The following is a 23,688-nucleotide window of genomic DNA, read 5'->3' on the forward strand; positions in this document are numbered from 1 at the left end:
TATATAGACCGTGTAAATCAAGCACAAGTGTTGAGAAGACAGAGCAAAAACTAATAATGTTAAGCCACATCTCCTCTTCTGACTTTTATTTCTGCCGTAGTTTTTCCTTGCCCTTGTAATTCACACAGGAACTATTTTTCCTAAAAAAAAAAAGGGCTATTCTAAGAAAAAAAAAAAAAACGTTTTCTAACGTCTCACCTGTCGTGTAATGTAAATTACAAATATATTGTCTGGCCCTTTAAGAATGTTAAGTGTACTATGCTAGGGCATAGGGAGCAAGTGTGTAGGGAAGATATCAGAAATGACCGTCTCCGGCTGTGCTTATGTTGTTTTGCACTGAGCTTGTGTGACATTAAAAGTAGCGTTCTTGTTTAACCCCCACTCAAATGTTTGGACTTTGAATTATTTTACATTTTACATAGAACTCAATTCTGTAATACAGGTATAATTAATCGTACACGTCACTGTGTAACTATTACAACATTTAATGCATTTTAACCAGCGTTCTGTTTCATGCACATTTAAGAAATAGCTGTAACTAAATAACTTTTTGAAATATATTTAACTGCCTGCCTGCTATTATTGTTTTGTGTGGGCAGTAAGAGATTATAATGGCTAAATGTTATATGTTAATATGTTTTAAAGTGTAATTGATACAAATGCATGTACACTTATTATTTATTATAGATCCGATAGGATGAGCAATGTTTGACGTTCTGATTGTTTAACTTTTTGTAATAAAACATTAAAATACTGTGATTATACTGTAATGTTTATAGACTGTAAAATTTGCCCACTTCCCCGCTATCTTCTGGTATGAAGATGTGCAACCCAACTGATAACCACACGTAACTAGACTTATCCATTGCGTAGGTAAACATTAGATCATCTCTTTAACAATTGAGATCAGGGGAGAGCGCGAACGCAGTCCCCCACTACCAGAAATTATGCAGTCGAGATTCCCACATTTGGGGAATTCGCAAGGGTCAGCACAGCCGGAGTGCAATGGCTGAGCCTCACCCTGGGTGAACCACCTTCTTGATCATGGTATCTCCCCTGCCAGGTAAGTATGAATTCTACACGCACCGCGGAGCAGCGCCACCACAACACACCGCGTTCACACTCATGGTGACACACACTCCCTCGTTCATTACACACACACACACACACACACACACACCTTTACAGGGACACAGTCTGCACATCTGTATCACATGATCGCTGCATTTCTTCTACAAAACTCTGCTGTTATCTTCATCTAATGAAAAGTACACCGCTCTAAACCACTTCCCATCATGCACTGCTTCTAAATATGTAACGAGAGCTGTGATGTTTAGCTGATGGTTTCAGTTTGATTTGCTCTCCTGAGCAATAAAAGTCCAGACGTGCATAAAGCCACAGAAACACATCAGTAAATTCAGGGAGTAGAACTGAACGCTTTTAGCTTTCTCGGTTTAATTCAGATCATTTAAACACAAAACGTAAACATGTAAAGAAGCTAGCTCCAGCATGGTGGTAGACTTCAAAATAAAAGTCCAGTTAAAAGCTCGCATTATTGCAAGGACAAAAATAAGTTCGCTAGGATGTTCCACTACACGTAAAAGAATCTAGGTAAGTTCTAAACTGACAAACATTAAAGTCCAAGTATAGAGCAAGAGTCCCTTCAGATGGTAGAAATATGGCTATGACACAGTAGGACATTAATTAGAAAATTATTGGTGTGACCAGTAGAGGTAAAACAAGCAGTCCAATATATTCAATTTTAACAACTTAATGAAGTGAAAAATGCATGTACTAGAAATTACTTTCTGTGCATGTGTGTTGATTTTATTTATTTATTAAGTCTAGTGGTCCCAGCTGTAAACATGCGTTTGGTGGAACTTTTACTTTGAAAGCAGTGCTGCATGTCTGTGATGTTTTACTAAGACTCAGCAGACAACAACAAGCAAAGTCTGTGTAAAACTTGAGGTCATGATTACAGAACTGTAACTGAGTATGTGTGCAACGCACAAATGTTACATGAAATAAACATGTTAAGTTGTTCTGAGCTTCTAAACGTCCATGATCTTTCATTCTACCACATCAGAGGGGGTGCACCGTTCCCGGAGGCACTGCAATACCGGGTCGATGCGTGGAGTGGACGGAGCAAGCCCCTATTCCATCTCCCTGATCCAAAAATCAATTTAATATATGGTCCCCGGGTAGGGGACGTATCAGATATTAAACTGATAAGAACAGATACTACACTTGATCTTAGCCAAAAGGCCGAGAAGCGATACCGAACCAGAAGAGAAACAAGGAGAGTCATTCAGCAGTACACAACACACGAGGACGACAACTACCGTTTTTAGCTTCTACCACCTACTGTGTATCAAATACACGAACAATAATCAATATTAAGCGCTTTAGAACAGATCATTCCATTAAAAATTAACTAGCCGTTTAGCTACAACAGACTCAAGAGAAAGATTAGCAGGAGCGATGAGCTCATAAACTGACCAATCAGAAACGCGGACACACTTTTTCCCCTAGTACAAACTCTCTCTTAAAATATTAATCTAAACTATAATTTAGTAATAAATAAATTATGAAGTTATTTTTAAAATAAGCAAAAACGGACAACTGTGAACGGTTTGAACAAATGAGGTTATTTTGCTTCTACAACTTTGGCCCTCTGTGGTAAAAGCTGGTATCACATCTCAGAACAATATGAGAACACATTGAACAACATTGAAATAAGTTTAGAAAATGTTTTAACTACACCTAACCGTTCTATTATAATATAAACATAAAATACATAAACAGTGTTTCATTACACTGAGTATTACCCTTTCAAATTACATAATCCTAAACATTAAAAAATTAAAAATACCCAAAAAACTAATATTGTTGGCTAATTAGTAGATTAGTCAATTATTTTTAATAAAAATGACAAACACTGTATCTTTAAATATTCTACAGCTGGCTCTTAATGCCAAATTCATAGCAAACGTAAACCAGCTTGGATGTCCAAATAAGCAATTAATTTATTTTATATTTAAGAATAAAAAGTACCTACATTGAAAAATGTTGTAAATCATTGTTTGGAACATGGGGTTACAGTTATGGTTAGTGAAATGTTTTCCTAACATTAGAGCTATTATGAACTAGATGGCAAGCAAACCTGACCGCAAAAACATCCCAAAGTGTTATGTACGGTTCCAGCAGTGTCGAGAGTGGTTATTGGATCCTAGGTGCTGCAGATGCCAAAGATGAGTGTAACACCTTTTACAAACATTTAAAAAAGCTAAGAATATCTTGTTGGGATTTAAGATTAATGTCGGAATGTGGGTCAAAATATGAACTACTTTTTATATATATTGCTAAACCACAATGTATTCGGGTATATTTGTAGGAAGACAATTTGGAATTTTTGTCAATTCAAACTTAAGACAGCACAGTAAGTTTATATTCGGTCGACTGACAAAATACTTAATTTCGCAATTTAAAAAGTTGCAAATCTGTACTCGTTTTGTTGCTCTTAAAAGAATAAATGCAGTATAAAATAATAACGGTTGTATTTAATACCAGTAATACCTTAAATGTTGGTTTCATTTAAAAAGTGACGCTACTGTTAATACAATAATACTGCCACTGTTGGGTCCTTGAGCAAGGCCCTTATCTCTGTCTGCTCCAGGGCGCCGTACGATGGCTGACCCCAGCTCCCAAACAAGCTGGTATATGCGAATAAAGAATTTTATTGTACTGTACACGTGTATATGTATATATGACAAATAAAATATATCTTCTTCTACTGTAAACACAATGAGCTCAATCATAATACATACAGTCAAACCGGGTGGTAATGTTCATAATAAAAAAATACGACCACCCATTAAAATACCAAACATACAAGCACAACAAATCGACACTGGATAATAAACACATGTTGCGACTAATCTGAAGAATGTAAATCGATATAAAGTGTTTAACTCACCTAAAGTTGTGATGCGTACAGAAACGCGATTAGGCCTACCTACATGTTTCCGTTGCTCTGGTCTGTATCATTTAACTACGCTGTTCTAAATGATTTGCTGCTATTATTCCAACACACCGACAACATTCAAAAGCTTTTTATACTTTACGAAAATTTTAAAATACTCTAAACTATACAAACTTTCCCCTTCAGTCACACAGGCGTCTTTACAAAAGCTCATTAAGCCAGCGCCCTTTCCAATGAGCAGCATGAAGCTCTGATTAGCTGGCAGGTGAGAAGAAAGATCATGTGATCACCCTGAAGAGCAACTGAAATACAAGCAGCTTTATCAGTGTATAAGCCTTTAGCATTCAAAATATTTCATTCTTTATTTAATGGAAAGTTTAACTGTTTTAATTTATTATGCTTAGTATGCATATATTTGTCAAATAATTTGATTTTAAAACAAAAGTTTTTGTTATGTAGTTGCAAAAATCTCAATTTGCTTTTAATAGTGGTTAGAGGCTAGTGTTTAAGAGTAGTTCATCTACAGGGTGGGCCATTTATGTGGATACACCTAAATAAAATGGGAATGGTTGGTGATATTAACTTCCTGTTTGTGGCACATTAGTACATGGGAGGGGGAAAACTTTTCAAGATGGGTGGTGACCATGGCGGCCATTTTGAAGTCGGCCATTTTGGATCCAACTTTAGTTTTTTCAATGGGAAGAGGGTCATGTGACATCAAACTTATTGAGAATTTCACAAGAAAAACAATGGTGTGCTTGGTTTTAACGTAACTTTATTCTTTCATGAGTTATTTGCAAGCTTCTCTTTGTTTACAGCCATTGACATGTCGCAGAGGTTAACACGTGAGGAGCGGATAGAAATTGTGTTGATGTCTGGTGAACGCAGTACCCCGGTCATTGCAGCAGATTTCAATGCAAGACACCCTACGAGACCACCCATCTCCCATGCTACAGTTAGCAAACTGCTTGCCAAGTTTCGTGAAACTGGTTCAGTGTTGGATTTGCCAAAATGTGGATGCATGAAAACTGTCACTAATGAAGAAACATCAGTGGCTGTCCTAGCTTCATTCAGCAAGAGCCCACAGCGTAGCACTCGCCGCATGTCACTGGAGAGTGGCATCAGTCGAACATCCCTTCGGCGGATATTAGCTACTCACAAATGGCACCCGTACAAACTCCAGCTGCTGCAGCATCTCAACGAGGATGACCCAGATCGGCGCACTGAATTTGCAGAATGGGCAAAACAAAAATTGGAACAGGACCCTCAGTTTACACAGAACATTTTGTTCAGTGATGAGGCAAACTTTTATGTGAATGGTGAAGTTAACAAACAAAACCACCGCTATTGGTCTGACACTAACCCACATTGGATAGATCCCTCCAAGACTGTTGGAACACAAAAATTGATGGTATGGTGTGGTATATGGGGTACAAAGATAGTGGGGCCATTCTTCATCAATAGAAACCTCAAGGCCACTGGATATTTGAAATTGCTACATGATGATGTGTTTCCCTCTTTATGCACTGAAGCTGGCATGTTCCCTGAGTTTTTCCAGCAAGATGGTGCACCACCACATTATGGGTGTCAGGTCCGAGCATTCCTAGATGAACAGTTTCCTGGAAAGTGGATTGGTCGTCGTGGGCCAGTTGAATGGCCCCCAAGGTCTCCCGATCTGACCCCCTTAGACTTTGATCTTTGGGGTAATCTGAAGGCAATTGTCTATGCTGTGAAGATACGAGATGTGCAGCACCTGAAACTACGGATACTGGAAGCCTGTGCTAGCATTTCTTCTGGAGTGTTGCTATCAGTGTGTGAAGAGTGGGAGAAGAGGGTTGCATTGACAATCCAACACAATGGGCAGCACTTTGAACACATTTTATAAGTGGTCAGAAACTTGTAAATAACTCATGAAAGAATAAAGTTACGTTAAAACCAAGCACACCGTTGTTTTTCTTGTGAAATTCTCAATATGTTTGATGTGTCACATGACCCTCTTCCCATTGAAAAAACTAAAGTTGGATCCAAAATGGCCGACTTCAAAATGGCCACCATGGTCACCACCCATCTTGAAAAGTTTTCCCCCTCCCATGTACTAATGTGCCACAAACAGGAAGTTAATATCACCAACCATTCCCATTTTATTTAGGTGTATCCATATAAATGGCCCACCCTCTAGTATTTAAATAATGATTAACATTATAATAGACATATTAAGCAGGGGATGGGATTTTTTAATAGTGCACAAGTAAACATTGCAACGTGACCTTATGCTGTTGAAGCCCATCCACCTGGTTTGATGTGTTGTGTTTTCTAACATGTTTTATTCTACGAGCAAGGATTTTTTAGTAGTTCAGCTCAATCTAGTCAAGCAATTCTCCATTGACCTCTTTAGTCAGCAACGTTTTTAATCTGCAAAACGCTTACTGAATGCTTTTTCAAACACCAAACAACAAATGTAAACTTCACTAAGTGTGAAACCAGAACAGAGGAAACTTTATTTTGTTGTTTTGATTTGTTCTACATAAAATAAAAATAAATAATGAATAAATACAGAAATGTACCTACATATTAGGGCTGCAACGATTAGTCGACGTAATCGATAACGGAATTTCATTGTCGACTAGTCGTTATTGATGCAATGCACTAAAGGGACTGCAGGGGGGCGCAGCATCGCTTCCACGGCGCAGCGGGGAGTTTATGAAGACAGAGAGGTAAAGACAAAGAGACTGAAACTTTCTAAAGTATTTCAGCCAAAATAACCCAAAGAAACGAGCTGGACGCAGACACTACAAAGCAGAGTTATGGTTTCACACCAGCACTACGGTGAAACGCCTTGCAGCCGTGATGAGCAGCGTTATTACGGTAAGTTTTTACACCGCTTTGTGCTTTAACCAACGTAGTTAATGTTTGTTAATGCTAGAGTACTTGTCGGAAAACTATCTAAGAGATCGCTATTTTTCAGGTTTGTTTGCTAGCTAACTCATTAAGTGCAATAGTTAATCAGTCATTTATATGAGTAACGTTAAATAACTTAACATTAAAGCCTAACGTTACCCTGTCTCGTCTTCCATATTTTTTGCTCTCGTTAATGAGAGCATTCATTCTAAATAATAAACCTCCTCCACTTAATGATAGCTAGTTAGCTCAGCAGATAAATCAGTTAAGATATTTAACCTGTTATGGTTTAGTTGGCATAGCCAGTACACTATTTGTAATAAACTATAATACATAGCCTTCAGTTTGTGATAGTTAATACAGCTTTCTCTTTTGTGCTTTCTATTAATAGCACTAAGCAATGGAGTGTGGATGAGAAGAGAAAAGATTCATGCACCCCTCAGAAGGCTGAGGTCTTCAGACAGCATTCACATGTTTCTCGACATGTTATAAATGTTTTTGACTTCGAGTGATAACTTCTGAAACATAACAGCTTCTAATGCTGTCCAAAGCTTTCTTATTTCATTGAATTTTTTTTATTGTGATTGTGTATTAATGTTTCAAATATATTTAATTAAACTATCAAGCTTAAGTTTCAAATTCATGTTTCATGGGTCATTATTTTAATTTGATATTGGAACTTAAATAACATAACAGGGTTTTATGTTAAGGCAGAGATTACATAAATAATCGCTGACTAGTCGACTAATCGAAAAAAAAAAAATAATCGTCAGATTAGTCGACTACTAAAATAATCGTTAGTTGCAGCCCTACTACATAGTCCACCTAAACCTGTTTTAAGCTATTTTGCCCTGGCTAGTGGAGTGGCAGAGAGGTGCTAAAGATTGTCCTTTGTATGTTTACATCTGCAATCTTAGGTCGATGGCAAACTGGCAGTCGTTCAGGACAAGGGTAGCCTCTCTCACCTTGCAGTTGGTAATTTCCTGGAGGCCTTTCCAAACTGAAGTTGGGTTGCTAGAGGCAATGTGGCTTTTTAGCTTTGCCATTACTTCTTCGCTGCTTCAATCAATGTGTCCAGCTTGTGATTGTCCTTGTATGTTACACATACAATGAATCTGTCTTGATAAGAGCACACATGCACTGCACATGACCTGGCTAATATTATTCCCACAGTAAAGCTTGGTAGTGACGGCATCACAGTACTGGGTGCTTTTAATTAATTAAAAAATATGTTTTCAGTTTGCCATTACATGTGACAGTGTAGATTGATAGGTAAAATCAGCTATTTGAAATTACATCCACAACATTTTTTTAAGCACAACAAAATTAATACAGCAACCCATTGAAGTTTGGAGACAGTACAGAAGTACAGTCCTCCTCCATTGCCACAATGTCCACTTCCAATGCCAAGGCACCAGCAGAATCTGGGGGATGGGGGGACTGGCTTAATTTAAAATCACGCGCAAGATGGGAAATGATGCCAGGCAATATTTTAACTGTTTTCATGCATTAAAGAAATAATAAAAACTGAATACCTGTCCCTCAATATTTTACATTTACTTCTGACATTAAACAAACATTAATGTACTTGCTTAGTTAAAAAGTTAACATACTACACAAAAACAGATAATGGTACAACTTGTCCATGTCTGCATGTTATGTTAAAACTAAATAATCTGGGTACTGCTCCCTTGACATACTTGTCATACTATTGGTGTGCATGTACATTTATTGAATGAGCAATCTCGATTGTGGCTCCTGGGTTCATACTAAATACTGAAAAGTAATTAACAAGAGGAATGGAAACAAGCCAGCCAGGCTTTTTTTTTTTTAAACTATTTTAATCTTATGATACACTTGCATTGATCACATTGCTTCCGTTTTATTGTGTTTGCAATACATTTTTACATCGTCATCTATTCCTAGTTTAGAAAAAAGAAAAATCTGCAATTAGTCAATTAATCTTGATTATTACTGTAATATAAGAAATTAACAAATGTTTAATTATGTACTAATTTCATATTTATGTTTTTAAAATATGTTGATTTACAATAAAAAGTTCAAACTGGAATTTAGTACAGACCTACAAACATTGAAATATATACTGTACAAAGCTTGATTTTAAATGCTTGAATGTAAATTTAAAACTATTACGATACAACAGTGATGTCCAAATAAAGGCCCGTTAATTTTTAGAAATAAATTTAAAGTTTAAATTTAAACAACTGCTTGAACCTTTTGAACTCTGTGTGCCGCTATCGCATAAAACAAATCTAAAACGCTCCCCAGCTTTTTTTACATGACGATTACACCTACATTAATGTTCCCGAGTCTATGGATAAACACGATGGCTTGAAAGAAACTAAATCTAGAAAGTGAATACAAAGAAATGGAAATATAAATAATTTTCTCACCAAGTACGTTTAATTTACAGAAGTATCATCATCTTATCAGGATTATAAACTGGTGAGGAAAATTAGCAAAATCTTAGTTTACACAACACTGTTAGACAGATAATTATTTAAGTAAAAATTAAAAGTAATTGTTAGTAATCCAGTAGGTCTATTAGACTTTTGTTTTCTTACAGAAGAGCCCATGTTGGCATGTTTTTCACTTCATCTGTTCTCCAACAAGAAAAGTTGAAACACCCCTGCGTTAGACTAGTACAGCATGTGAATCCTTATTTAAATAATATTATGACTTGGTGGAGACGAACGCAAATGAACACTTGCATGGTGATACACCGAATTCTTATAACAATAACGTTGAACAATCAAAAGTGCGCTGAGCTGGAACTGAACTGAGTTCCTTTATCCAGGAATGCTTGATAAGAAAATGTAAATAGACTTCTCTAGTCTGAATGAGTACATCGGATCACCTATCTTTAACAACTGAGATCAGGGGAGAGCGCGAACGCAGTCCCCCACTACCAGAAATTATGCAGTCGAGATTCCCACATTTGGGGAATTCGCAGGGGTCAGCACAGCCGGAGTGCAATGGCTGAGCCTCACCCTGGGTGAACCACCTTCTTGATCATGGTATCTCCCCTGCCAGGTAAGTATGAATTCTACACGCACCGCGGAGCAGCGCCACCACAACACACCGCGTTCACACTCATGGTGACACACACTCCCTCGTTCATTACACACACACACACACACACACACACACACACCTTTACAGGGACACAGTCTGCACATCTGTATCACATGATCGCTGCATTTCTTCTACAAAACTCTGCTGTTATCTTCATCTAATGAAAAGTACACCGCTCTAAACCACTTCCCATCATGCACTGCTTCTAAATATGTAACGAGAGCTGTGATGTTTAGCTGATGGTTTCAGTTTGATTTGCTCTCCTGAGCAATAAATGTCCAGACGTGCATAAAGCCACAGAATCACATCAGTAAATTCAGGGAGTAGAACTGAACGCTTTTAGCTTTCTCGGTTTAATTCAGATCATTTAAACACAAAACGTAAACATGTAAAGAAGCTAGCTCCAGCATGGTGGTAGACTTCAAAATAAAAGTCCAGTTAAAAGCTCGCATTATTGCAAGGACAAAAATAAGTTCGCTAGGATGTTCCACTACACGTAAAAGAATCTAGGTAAGTTCTAAACTGACAAACATTAAAGTCCAAGTATAGAGCAAGAGTCCCTTCAGATGGTAGAAATATGGCTATGACACAGTAGGACATTAATTAGAAAATTATTGGTGTGACCGGTAGAGGTAAAACAAGCAGTCCAATATATTCAATTTTAACAACTTAATGAAGTGAAAAATGCATGTACTAGAAATTACTTTCTGTGCATGTGTGTAGATTTTATTCATTTATTAAGTCTAGTGGTCCCAGCTGTAAACATGCGTTTGGTGGAACTTTTACTTTAAAAGCAGTGCTGCATGTCTGTGATGTTTTACTAAGACTCAGCAGACAACAACAAGCAAAGTCTGTGTAAAATTTAAGGTCATGATTACAGAACTGTAACTGAGTATGTGTGCAACGCACCAGTGTTACATGAAATAAACATGTTAAGATGTTCTGAGCTTCTAAACTCGTGTTTTTAACGTCCATGATTTTTCATTCCACCACATCAGAGGGGGTGCACCGTTCCCGGAGGCACTGCAATACCGGGTCGATGCGTGGAGTGGACGGAGCAAGCCCCTATTCCATCTCCCTGATCCAAAAATCAATTTAATATATGGTCCCCGGGTAGGGGACGTATCAGATATTAAACTGATAAGAACAGATACTACACTTGATCTTAGCCAAAAGGCCGAGAAGCGATACCGAACCAGAAGAGAAACAAGGAGAGTCATTCAGCAGTACACAACACACGAGGACGACAACTACCGTTTTTAGCTTCTACCACCTACTGTGTATCAAATACACGAACAATAATCAATATTAAGCGCTTTAGAACAGATCATTCCATTAAAAATTAACTAGCCGTTTAGCTACAACAGACTCAAGAGAAAGATTAGCAGGAGCGATGAGCTCATAAACTGACCAATCAGAAACGCGGACACACTTTTTCCCCTAGTACAAACCTTTTCTCTCTTAAAATATTAATCTAAACTATAATTTAGTAATAAATAAATTATGAAGTTATTTTTAAAATAAGCAAAAACGGACAACTGTGAACGGTTTGAACAAATGAGGTTATTTTGCTTCTACAACTTTGGCCCTCTGTGGTAAAAGCTGGTATCACATCTCAGAACAATATGAGAACACATTGAACAACATTGAAATAAGTTTAGAAAATGTTTTAACTACACCTAACCGTTCTATTATAATATAAACATAAAATACATAAACAGTGTTTCATTACACTGAGTATTACCCTTTCAAATTACATAATCCTAAACATTAAAAAATTAAAAATACCCAAAAAACTAATATTGTTGGCTAATTAGTAGATTACAGTCAATTATTTTTAATTCATATTAAAACAAAAATGACAAACACTGTATCTTTAAATATTCTACAGCTGGCTCTTAATGCCAAATTCATAGCAAACGTAAACAAGCTTGGATGTCCAAATAAGCAATTAATTTATTTTATATTTAAGAATAAAAGTACCGACATTGAAAAATGTTGTAAATCATTGTTTGGAACATGGGGTTACAGTTATGGTTAGTGAAATGTTTTCCTAACATTAGAGCTATTATGAACTAGATGGCAAGCAAACCTGACCGCAAAAACATCCCAAAGTGTTATGTACGGTTCCAGCAGTGTCGAGAGTGGTTATTGGATCCTAGGTGCTGCAGATGCCAAAGATGAGTGTAACACCTTTTACAAACATTTAAAAAAGCTAAGAATATCTTGTTGGGATTTAAGATTAATGTCGGAATGTGGGTCAAAATATGAACTACTTTTTATATATTTTGCTAAACCACAATGTATTCGGGTATATTTGTAGAAAGACAATTTTTGTCAATTCAAACTTAAGACAGCACAGAAAAAGTTTATATTCGGTCGACTGACAAAATACTTAATTTCGCAATTTAAAAAGTTGCAAATCTGTACTCGTTTTGTTGCTCTTAAAAGAATAAATGCAGTATAAAATAATAACGGTTGTATTTAATACCAGTAATACCTTAAATGTTGGTTTCATTTAAAAAGTGACGCTACTGTTAATACAATAATACTGCCACTGTTGGGTCCTTGAGCAAGGCCCTTATCTCTGTCTGCTCCAGGGCGCCGTACGATGGCTGACCCCAGCTCCCAAACAAGCTGGTATATGCGAATAAAGAATTTTATTGTACTGTACACGTGTATATGTATATATGACAAATAAAATATATCTTCTTCTACTGTAAACACAATGAGCTCAATCATAATACATACAGTCAAACCGGGTGGTAATGTTCATAATAAAAAAATACGACCACCCATTAAAATACCAAACATACAAGCACAACAAATCGACACTGGATAATAAACACATGTTGCGACTAATCTGAAGAATGTAAATCGATATAAAGTGTTTAACTCACCTAAAGTTGTGATACGTACAGAAACGCAATTAGGCCTACCTACATGTTTCCGTTGCTCTGGTCTGTATCATTTAACTACGCTGTTCTAAATGATTTGCTGCTATTATTCCAACACACCGACAACATTCAAAAGCTTTTTATACTTTACGAAAGTTTTAAAATACTCTAAACTATACAAACTTTCCCCTTCAGTCACACAGGCGTCTTTACAGAAGCTCATTAAGCCAGCGCCCTTTCCAATGAGCAGCATGAAGCTCTGATTAGCTGGCAGGTGAGAAGAAAGATCATGTGATCACCCTGAAGAGCAACTGAAATACAAGCAGCTTTATCAGTGTATAAGCCTTTAGCATTCAAAATATTTCATTCTTTATTTAATGGAAAGTTTAACTGTTTTAATTTATTATGCTTAGTATGCATATATTTGTCAAATAATTTGATTTTAAAACAAAAGTTTTTGTTATGTAGTTGCAAAAATCTCAATTTGCTTTTAATAGTGGTTAGAGGCTAGTGTTTAAGAGTAGTTCATCTACAGGGTGGGCCATTTATATGGATACACCTAAATAAAATGGGAATGGTTGGTGATATTAACTTCCTGTTTGTTACACATTAGTATATGGGAGGGGGAAAACTTTTCAAGATGGGTGGTGACCATGGCGGCCATTTTGAAGTCGGCCATTTTGGATCCAACTTTAGTTTTTTCAATGGGAAGAGGGTCATGTGACATCAAACTTATTGAGAATTTCACAAGAAAAACAATGGTGTGCTTGGTTTTAACGTAACTTTATTCTTTCATGAGTTATTTGCAAGCTTCTCTTTGTTTACAGCCATTGACATGTCGCAGAGGTTAACACGTAAGGAGCGGATAGAAATTGTGTTGATGTCTGGTGAACGCAGTACCCGGGTCATTGCAGCAGATTTCAATGCAAGACACCCTACGAGACCACCCATCTCCCATGCTACAGTTAGCAAACTGCTTGCCAAGTTTCGTGAAACTGGTTCAGTGTTGGATTTGCCAAAATGTGGATGCATGAAAACTGTCACTAATGAAGAAACATCAGTGGCTGTCCTAGCTTCATTCAGCAAGAGCCCACAGCGTAGCACTCGCCGCATGTCACTGGAGAGTGGCATCAGTCGAACATCCCTTCGGCGGATATTAGCTACTCACAAATGGCACCCTTACAAACTCCAGCTGCTGCAGCATCTCAACGAGGATGACCCAGATCGGCGCACTGAATTTGCAGAATGGGCAAAACAAAAATTGGAACAGGACCCTCAGTTTACACAGAGCATTTTGTTCAGTGATGAGGCAAACTTTTATGTGAATGGTGAAGTTAACAAACAAAACCACCGCTATTGGTCTGACACTAACCCACATTGGATAGATCCCTCCAAGACTGTTGGAACACAAAAATTGATGGTATGGTGTGGTATATGGGGTACAAAGATAGTGGGGCCATTCTTCATCAATAGAAACCTCAAGGCCACTGGATATTTGAAATTGCTACATGATGATGTGTTTCCCTCTTTATGCACTGAAGCTGGCACGTTCCCTGAGTTTTTCCAGCAAGATGGTGCACCACCACATTATGGGTGTCAGGTCCGAGCATTCCTAGATGAACAGTTTCCTGGAAAGTGGATTGGTCGTCGTGGGCCAGTTGAATGGCCCCCAAGGTCTCCCGATCTGACCCCCTTACACTTTGATCTTTGGGGTCATCTGAAGGCAATTGTCTATGCTGTGAAGATACGAGATGTGCAGCACCTGAAACTACGGATACTGGAAGCCTGTGCTAGCATTTCTTCTGCGGTGTTGCTATCAGTGTGTGAAGAGTGGGAGAAGAGGGTTGCATTGACAATCCAACACAATGGGCAGCACTTTGAACACATTTTATAAGTGGTCAGAAACTTGTAAATAACTCATGAAAGAATAAAGTTACGTTAAAACCAAGCACACCGTTGTTTTTCTTGTGAAATTCTCAATATGTTTGATGTGTCACATGACCCTCTTCCCATTGAAAAAACTAAAGTTGGATCCAAAATGGCCGACTTCAAAATGGCCACCATGGTCACCACCCATCTTGAAAAGTTTTCCCCCTCCCATGTACTAATGTGCCACAAACAGGAAGTTAATATCACCAACCATTCCCATTTTATTTAGGTGTATCCATATAAATGGCCCACCCTCTAGTATTTAAATAATGATTAACATTATAATAGACATATTAAGCAGGGGATGGGATTTTTAAATAGTGCACAAGTAAACATTGCAACGTGACCTTATGCTGTTGAAGCCCATCCACCTGGTTTGATGTGTTGTGTTTTCTAACATGTTTTTTTTCTACTTGCAAGGATTTTTTAGTAGTTCAGCTCAATCTAGTCAAGCAATTCTCCATTGACCTCTTTAGTCAGCAACGTTTTAAATCTGCAAAACGCTTACTGAATGCTTTTTCAAACACCATACAACAAATGTAAACTTCACTAAGTGTGAAACCAGAACAGAGGAAACTTTATTTTGTTGTTTTGATTTGTTCTACATAAAATAAAAATAAATAATGAATAAATACAGAAATGTACCTACATATTAGGGCTGCAACGATTAGTCGACGTAATCGATAACGGAATTTCATTGTCGACTAGTCGTTATTGATGCAATGCACTAAAGGGACTGCAGGGGGCGCAGCATCGCTTCCATGGCACAGCGGGGAGTTTATGAAGACAGAGAGGCGAAGATAAAGAGACTGAAACTTTCTAAAGTATTTCAGCCAAAATAACCCAAAGAAACGAGCTGGACACAGACACTACAAAGCAGAGTTATGGTTTCACACCAGCACTATGGTGAAACGCCTTGCAGCCGTGATGAGCAGCGTTATTACGGTAAGTTTTTACACCGCTTTGTGCTTTAACCAACGTAGTTAATGTTTGTTAATGCTAGAGTACTTGTCGGAAAACTATCTAAGAGATCGCTATTTTTCAGGTTTGTTTGCTAGCTAACTCATTAAGTGCAATAGTTAATCAGTCATTTATATGAGTAACGTTAAATAACTTAACATTAAAGCCTAACGTTACCTTGTCTCGTCTTCCATATTTTTTGCTCTCGTTAATGAGAGCATTCATTCTAAATAATAAACCTCCTCCACTTAATGATAGCTAGTTAGCTCAGCAGATAAATCAGTTAAGATATTTAACCTGTTATGGTTTAGTTGGCATAGCCAGTACACTATTTGTAATAAACTATAATACATAGCCTTCAGTTTGTGATAGTTAATACAGCTTTCTCTTTTGTGCTTTCTATTAATAGCACTAAGCAATGGAGTGTGGATGAGAAGAGAAAAGATTCATGCACCCCTCAGAAGGCTGAGGTCTTCAGACAGCATTCACATGTTTCTCGACATGTTATAAATGTTTTTGACTTCGAGTGATAACTTCTGAAACATAACAGCTTCTAATGCTGTCCAAAGCTTTCTTATTTCATTGAATTTTTTTTATTGTGATTGTGTATTAATGTTTCAAATATATTTAATTAAACTATCAAGCTTAAGTTTCAAATTCATGTTTCATGGGTCATTATTTTAATTTGATATTGGAACTTAAATAACATAACAGAGTTTTATGTTGAGGCAGAGATTACATAAATAATCGCTGACTAGTCGACTAATCGAAAAAAATAATCGTCAGATTAGTCGACTACTAAAATAATCGTTAGTTGCAGCCCTACTACATAGTCCACCTAAACCTGTTTTAAGCTATTTTGCCCTGGCTAGTGGAGTGGCAGAGAGGTGCTAAAGATTGTCCTTTGTATGTTTACATCTGCAATCTTAGGTCGATGGCAAACTGGCAGTCGTTCAGGACAAGGGTAGCCTCTCTCACCTTGCAGTTGGTAATTTCCTGGAGGCCTTTCCAAACTGAAGTTGGGTTGCTAGAGGCAATGTGGCTTTTTAGCTTTGCCATTACTTCTTCGCTGCTTCAATCAATGTGTCCAGCTTGTGATTGTCCTTGTATGTTACACATACAATGAATCTGTCTTGTTAAGAGCACACATGCACTGCACATGACCTGGCTAATATTATTCCCACAGTAAAGCTTGGTAGTGACGGCATCACAGTACTGGGTGCTTTTAATTAATTAAAAAATATGTTTTCAGTTTGCCATTACATGTGACAGTGTAGATTGATAGGTAAAATCAGCTATTTGAAATTACATCCACAACATTTTTTTAAGCACAACAAAATTAATACAGCAACCCATTGAAGTTTGGAGACAGTACAGAAGTACAGTCCTCCTCCATTGCCACAATATCCACTTCCAATGCCAAGGCACCAGCAGAATCTGGGGGATGGGGGGACTGGCTTAATTTAAAATCACGCGCAAGATGGGAAATGATGCCAGGCAATATTTTAACTGTTTTCATGCATTAAAGAAATAATAAAAACGGAATACCTGTCCCTCAATATTTTACATTTACTTCTGACATTAAACAAACATTAATGTACTTGCTTAGTTAAAAAGTTAACATACTACACAAAAACAGATAATGGTACAACTTGTCCATGTCTGCATGTTATGTTAAAACTAAATAATCTGGGTACTGCTCCCTTGACATACTTGTCATACTATTGGTGTGCATGTACATTTATTGAATGAGCAATCTCGATTGTGGCTCCTGGGTTCATACTAAATACTGAAAAGTAATTAACAAGAGGAATGGAAACAAGCCAGCCAGGCTTTTTTTTTTTAAACTATTTTAATCTTATGATACACTTGCATTGATCACATTGTTACCGTTTTATTGTGTTTGCAATAAGTTTTTACATCGTCATCTATTCCTAGTTTAGAAAAAAGAAAAATCTGCAATTAGTCAATTACTCTTGTTTAATTTACATAAGTATCATCATCTTATCAGGATTATAAACTGGTGAGGAAAATTAGCAAAATCTTAGTTTACACAACACTGTTAGACAGATAATTATTTAAGTAAAAATAAAAAGTAATTGTTAGTAATCCAGTAGGTCTATTAGACTTTTATGTTTTCTTACAGAAGAGCCCATGTTGGCATATTTTTCACTTCATCTGTTCTCCAACAAGAAAAGTTGAAACACCCCTGCGTTAGACTAGTACAGCATGTGAATCCTTATTTAAATAATTGTGTAAGTCGCTTTGGATAAAAGCGTCTGCTAAATGCTGAAAATTTAATTGGAGACGAACGCATATGAACACTTGCATGAATTCTCACTCATTTTCTCGAATTCTTATAAGAATAACGTTGCACAAACAAAAGTGATGAAACTGAGCATCTTTATTCAGGAATGCTTGATAAGAAAATGTAAATAGATTTTTCTATTCTGAATGAGTACATCGGATCATCTAATATTAACAACTGAGATCAGGGGAGAGCGCGAACGCAGTCCCCCACTACCAGAAATTATGCAGTCGAGATTCCCACATTTGAGGAATTCGCAGGGGTCAGCACAGCCGGAGTGCAATGGCTGAGCCTCACCCTGGGTGAACCACCTTCTTGATCATGGTATCTCCCCTGCCAGGTAAGTATGAATTCTACACGCACCGCGGAGCAGCGCCACCACAACACACCGCGTTCACACTCATGGTGACACACACTCCCTCGTTCATTACACACACACACACACACACACACACACCTTTACAGGGACACAGTCTGCACATCTGTATCACATGATCGCTGCATTTCTTCTACAAAACTCTGCTGTTATCTTCATCTAATGAAAAGTACACCGCTCTAAACCACTTCCCATCATGCACTGCTTCTAAATATGTAACGAGAGCTGTGATGTTTAGCTGATGGTTTCAGTTTGATTTGCTCTCCTGAGCAATAAAAGTCCAGACGTGCATAAAGCCACAGAAACACATCAGTAAATTCAGGGAGTAGAACTGAACGCTTTTAGCTTTCTCGGTTTAATTCAGATCATTTAAACACAAAACGTAAACATGTAAAGAAGCTAGCTCCAGCATGGTGGTAGACTTCAAAATAAAAGTCCAGTTAAAAGCTCGCATTATTGCAAGGACAAAAATAAGTTCGCTAGGATGTTCCACTACACGTAAAAGAATCTAGGTAAGTTCTAAACTGACAAACATTAAAGTCCAAGTATAGAGCAAGAGTCCCTTCAGATGGTAGAAATATGGCTATGACACAGTAGGACATTAATTAGAAAATTATTGGTGTGACAGGTAGAGGTAAAAACAAGCAGTCCAATATATTCAATTTTAACAACTTAATGAAGTGAAAAATGCATGTACTAGAAATTACTTTCTGTGCATGTGTGTTGATTTTATTTATTTATTAAGTCTAGTGGTCCCAGCTGTAAACATGCGTTTGGTGGAACTTTTACTTTAAAAGCAGTGCTGCATGTCTGTGATGTTTTACTAAGACTCAGCAGACAACAACAAGCAAAGTCTGTGTAAAATTTAAGGTCATGATTACAGAACTGTAACTGAGTATGTGTGCAACGCACCAGTGTTACATGAAATAAACATGTTAAGTTGTTCTGAGCTTCTAAACGTCCATGATCTTTCATTCTACCACATCAGAGGGGGTGCACCGTTCCCGGAGGCACTGCAATACCGGGTCGATGCGTGGAGTGGACGGAGCAAGCCCCTATTCCATCTCCCTGATCCAAAAATCAATTTAATATATGGTCCCCGGGTAGGGGACGTATCAGATATTAAACTGATAAGAACAGATACTACACTTGATCTTAGCCAAAAGGCCGAGAAGCGATACCGAACCAGAAGAGAAACAAGGAGAGTCATTCAGCAGTACACAACACACGAGGACGACAACTACCGTTTTTAGCTTCTACCACCTACTGTGTATCAAATACACGAACAATAATCAATATTAAGCGCTTTAGAACAGATCATTCCATTAAAAATTAACTAGCCGTTTAGCTACAACAGACTCAAGAGAAAGATTAGCAGGAGCGATGAGCTCATAAACTGACCAATCAGAAACGCGGACACACTTTTTCCCCTAGTACAAACCTTTTCTCTCTTAAAATATTAATCTAAACTATAATTTAGTAAATAAACTTGGGTTATTTTTAAAATACGCAAAGCAGAACAAAGCAACTGTGAACAGTTTGTATAAAAGGTTTTTTTTTTTTTAAACTTTCTACAACTTTGCCCCTCTGTGGTAAAAGCTGGTATCACATAAGAACACATTTAACATTATTGAAAGACTAAACAGAGCAGTCAATAAGGTTTTAGTGAAGTAAGAGTCTTTTCCCTTTATTTATGCAGATTAGTAAATGTTTATCTGCACCAACCGTTCTATTTAAAAAAAAAGTGTTTCATTACACTAAGTATTACCCTTTTAAATTACATGATCCATAAAACATTTAAAAATCAGAAATGGAAAATACTAAAAACTAATACTGTTGGTCAATCAGCCGACTCATACTCATCAGTATTAGGATCAATTATTTTTAATTAGCAGAAAAGGCCAACTTTCATTACTTAAGAAAATGACAAATACTGTATACCACCCTTAAATATGCCACTAGTCTTCATCCTCCACAACTTGAGGACGATACACATCAAGGTTCTTTTCTGTACTAGCACACACGTGGTGGAACAAACTTCCCCTGTCCATTTGAACATCTGAGTCTCTCACCGTCTTCAAAGAAAGATCAAAGACCCACCTTCAAGAGGAGCTCTAGCTTAAAGATCTGGGCAACATTTCTTCACAGAACTGATGCTAGGCTTTTTCTTTGTGCAGCAGATTTTCAGGCTGAGATGGTGGTCTGTGATAAGTGACAATGGTTTTCTGATGGTGCTATTAAGCCCATTTAAGCTCATTTACATTTTCTATACCAAAACCACACACAAATCTTAATTCTTCCTTAGATACATAGTATGTTTTGAAGCACGTGACTTCTATACTTTATTACTATACCTTGAGTAAAACATAAAATCTGAAACTTTTTGTTTAACTGAATTAGTGCATTACAACTAGAAATTATATTATAAAACGGATAGTTCCGGTCCTAAAATCTGATTGGCTGAGCCGCGTTCGAAGCCGTTGTAAAATCCCAGATAAACGCACACCTATGACCACCTCACATCATTCAATATTAATACGCCACTGAAAAGAGAAAGTTAATGTTATTTTCGCCCTCATGTTTCCTAGCAACACTGTTAATCGAACTATTTTGCGTCGCGGAAGAATTATTTATTGTAAGTTTATACACAATAAATACATTTATGAATTAAACATTGTTGTATTTATTAAATTTTATGTTGACCGCCGTGTTATAAAAGCAATAAGCCACTCGAGACCGTGTGTTACTGCTATGATTTTAGCACGGGGAAAGAAGTTTTAGGCACTCCGCGAAAACGTCATCCCCGTGCTAAAATCACAGTAACGCACGGCCTCTCGTGGCTTATTGCTTTAATAAACCACAATCTCTAATCAGACTTAACTTATTTAGGCCAATCAACAAGACAGTAAACTCAAAGTTTATATTTGCTAGACCGGCAAAACACAATTTCGCTCCACTATTTAAAAATAAAACAGTTGGCAAATCTAGTCGTTTTGTTGCCCTTAATAGAATCAACACAATAAAATAGCGATTGTATTAAATACCAGTAAACACTGACCTTAAAGATGCTTGATTTAAAAAGTGACGCTACTGTTCTACTGTCAAGTGTCAACACGAGTTCAATTACAATACATACGGGTGGTAAGATCACCCATTAAAATAAGAAACATACAAGCACAACAAATCGACACTGGATAATAAACACATGTTGCGACTAATCTGAAGAATGTAAATCGATATAAAGTGTTTAACTCACCTAAAGTTGTGATGCGTACAGAAACGCGATTAGGCCTACCTACATGTTTCCGTTGCTCTGGTCTGTATCATTTAACTACGCTGTTCTAAATGATTTGCTGCTATTATTCCAACACACCGACAACATTCAAAAGCTTTTTATACTTTACGAAAATTTTAAAATACTCTAAACTATACAAACTTTCCCCTTCAGTCACACAGGCGTCTTTACAGAAGCTCATTAAGCCAGCGCCCTTTCCAATGAGCAGCATGAAGCTCTGATTAGCTGGCAGGTGAGAAGAAAGATCATGTGACCACCCTGAAGAGCAACTGAAATACAAGCAGCTTTATCAGTGTATAAGCCTTTAGCATTCAAAATATTTCATTCTTTATTTAATGGAAAGTTTAACTGTTTTAATTTATTATGCTTAGTATGCATATATTTGTCAAATAATTTGATTTTAAAACAAAAGTTTTTGTTTTGTAGTTGCAAAAATCTCAAGTTGCTTTTAATAGTGGTTAGAGGCTAGTGTTTAAGAGTAGTTCATCTAGTATTTAAATAATGATTAACATTATAATAGACATATTAAGCAGGGGATGGGATTTTTTAATAGTGCACAAGTAAACATTGCAACGTGACCTTATGCTGTTGAAGCCCAGCCACCTGGTTTGATGTGTTGTTTTCTAACATGTTTTTTTCTACTTGCAAGGATTTTTTAGTAGTTCAGCTCAATCTAGTCAAGCAATTCTCCTTTGACCTCTTTAGTCAGCAACGTTTTTAATCTGCAAAACGCTTACTGAATGCTTTTTCAAACACCATACAACAAATGTAAACCTCACCAAGTGTGAAACCAGAACAGAGGAAACTTTATTTTGTTGTTTGGATGTCCATATAAGCAATTGATTTGTTCTACATAAAATAAAAATAAATAATGAACAAATACAGAAATGTACCTACATATTAGGGCTGCAACGATTAGTCGACATAATCGATAACGTCGACTATAAAAATTTGTCAACGTGGAATTTCATTGTCGACTAGTCGTTATTGATGCAATGCACTAAAGGGACTGCAGGGGGCGCAGCGGGGAGTTTATGAAGACAGAGAGGTAAAGATAAAGAGACTGAAACTTTCTAAAGCAGTGGTTCTCAAACTTTTTAGACCGAGTACCACCCATTATCAAATCGAAACTTCCAAGTACCACCTATGTTTCTCATCACAGAACCACATAAGGCTCACATTAATTAGGTGTGTATATATATATATATATATATATTAGTGATGGGAATTATGGCTTCTTGACGGGAGCTGGATCTTTTGGCTCGGTTCCTTTCAAGGAGCCGTTCAAAAAGTGACTTCACGCTACTAGGTAAACTATAAGACACCCTCGATATTAACATCAAATTTGCATTAAATGTAGGCCTAATTCAAACATCTCTTAAATGAGAAAGATTCATTTCAAAAGGCAAAAACACTACAGGGAAGAGGCAGACTGTGGTTGCATTTCATTAAGTTTCAGAAAAATCCTCTCTTGTACAGAGATGTGACTGTGTTTGTTTCTGCTTTAAAACATAAGCACAATGAAATAATCAGATTTAACAGAATTAAACAAGTTTATAGTTTATTTCTCAATTATTTGTAATTATACTACTCTCTCTCTCTCTCTCTCTCTGTGTGTGTGTGTGTGTGTGTGTGTCTCGTTCTCCGCAATACTGAAAGTGTTTCGGATTTGAATATCGACAATACACAGCCTTTATTACGATTTACGATTAATTACCCTTTACTGATGGAAGCTGAATGGGTGGATTACAGCCGATAAGAATTGTGCAGAAATAAAAGACTCGGCTCCTTTCGTTCATTTCAAAGATCCGTTCAATAGAATCGGCATGTGAGTGAGTGGGATGCGTCTGTTTAGCGGAGCAGCCAGGAACGAGATCAGTGAGCTTCAAACGTTATTACGGTAAGTTTTTACACCGCTTTGTGCTTTAACCAATGTAGTTAATGTTT

At 37.1% G+C, this 23,688-nt stretch overlaps 6 non-coding genes across 6 annotated transcripts; all 6 read right to left on the reverse strand.

Annotated features, from left to right (window-relative positions):
• Positions 1–907: 907 nt before the first annotated feature.
• On the reverse strand, positions 908–1,071 carry LOC134313097 (U1 spliceosomal RNA). Its single transcript, XR_010011995.1, has one exon. It is a non-coding gene; the product is annotated as a U1 spliceosomal RNA (small nuclear RNA).
• Positions 1,072–2,086: 1,015 nt separating this feature from the next.
• On the reverse strand, positions 2,087–2,277 carry LOC134313226 (U2 spliceosomal RNA). Its single transcript, XR_010012117.1, has one exon. It is a non-coding gene; the product is annotated as a U2 spliceosomal RNA (small nuclear RNA).
• A 7,501-nt stretch (positions 2,278–9,778) lies between these two features.
• Positions 9,779–9,942, reverse strand: LOC134313091 (U1 spliceosomal RNA). Its single transcript, XR_010011989.1, has one exon. It is a non-coding gene; the product is annotated as a U1 spliceosomal RNA (small nuclear RNA).
• Positions 9,943–10,974: 1,032 nt separating this feature from the next.
• On the reverse strand, positions 10,975–11,165 carry LOC134313227 (U2 spliceosomal RNA). Its single transcript, XR_010012118.1, has one exon. It is a non-coding gene; the product is annotated as a U2 spliceosomal RNA (small nuclear RNA).
• Positions 11,166–18,254: 7,089 nt separating this feature from the next.
• On the reverse strand, positions 18,255–18,418 carry LOC134313100 (U1 spliceosomal RNA). The gene has a single exon (XR_010011997.1). It is a non-coding gene; the product is annotated as a U1 spliceosomal RNA (small nuclear RNA).
• Positions 18,419–19,434: 1,016 nt separating this feature from the next.
• LOC134313228 (U2 spliceosomal RNA) lies at positions 19,435–19,625 on the reverse strand. Its single transcript, XR_010012119.1, has one exon. It is a non-coding gene; the product is annotated as a U2 spliceosomal RNA (small nuclear RNA).
• Positions 19,626–23,688: the final 4,063 nt, after the last annotated feature.

The sequence above is a fragment of the Trichomycterus rosablanca genome, chromosome 4 (genome assembly GCF_030014385.1).
Source record: "Trichomycterus rosablanca isolate fTriRos1 chromosome 4, fTriRos1.hap1, whole genome shotgun sequence".
Taxonomy (NCBI): Eukaryota; Metazoa; Chordata; class Actinopteri; order Siluriformes; family Trichomycteridae; genus Trichomycterus; species Trichomycterus rosablanca.